This window comes from Cyprinodon variegatus, unplaced genomic scaffold, assembly GCF_000732505.1.
Source record: "Cyprinodon variegatus isolate N-32 unplaced genomic scaffold, C_variegatus-1.0 Scaffold568, whole genome shotgun sequence".
Taxonomy (NCBI): Eukaryota; Metazoa; Chordata; class Actinopteri; order Cyprinodontiformes; family Cyprinodontidae; genus Cyprinodon; species Cyprinodon variegatus.
The window spans coordinates 547,632-548,657 of record NW_015151021.1 but is presented as its reverse complement, the minus strand read 5'-3'; positions in this window follow the sequence as shown (position 1 = coordinate 548,657).

Sequence of the window (1,026 nt, the reverse complement as noted above, 5' to 3'; positions counted from 1 at the left end):
ACGGCTATTTTCTTGAATTAGGAAGAGCTCTGCCCACGTTATTCTTATCCAGTTAATTTAAAATCCAGCCGACCTGTAAGAGAAGTAAAACTGCACACCCCACTAATTCATAACAGATCAAAGTGCTGAAATCACATCTTATACATTTCGCTTACTGGTGATTTTTTTTTTATTTATCTGGCCATTATTTGTCTGGCTATGGTTGCTGAGGTCAGGCTAACCTGAATTAATCAGTTCATCCAGTAGAAAAAGATGCGGTGGGGGGGTCCTTAAATTTAGTAAGAAGTGGAGTTGTGCTTAGAGCCCATTATATCCACATGGGAACAGCAACTCACCTGGTAAGATAGCCACAGGGAAGGCCAATGATTGGCTAGGGGTGGCCTTGGCCCCCTTTAGATCTGCCCCTGCATTGGTGAAAGCCAGATTAGATAACCCCTGGACCACAGAGACTGGGAGAAATGTGTGCAAGCTTAGACATGTATAGTTTGTGTTTGAAGGAAGAAAATGCATGACTAGAAAACAATACATCCAATCTCTAGAAAGTCCAGGTTGGGCATCTGTGTGGTGAATGCTGATGGAAGGTGCTGAGCTGCATGCTGGCTGATTGTGTGAGCAGATGACGGAGGGAGCCTAGGCGTGGCCCAGACATTAATCTCTGCAGATGAGTAAGGAGGGATGCAGTGGAGCGAGGAGAAAAGTAGATGATGTCAGCTGGTGATTGTAGAGCGGATGAACCAGTGGAGGAACAGATTGGAGTGGATGGAACGGCACATGAAGCAGGTGCAGGAGGAACAAGACTGGGCCTGGGAGAAGGCTTAGGAGAACGCTCTGGGATGAGCTCTGGGAAAATTCCTCTGGCTCATATCTGAGCTAAGAAGGAAGGAAGATCTGTGCCAGTAGCCAGAGTGGTGCTTCAGATGCTGAACTGGGCAGGAGAGGCCTAGAACCTCAGAATAAAGGAGGCAACAGCCTGATTGACAACTAGAGTTAGAGTACTTGACCATATAACAATATATATTACTGTTT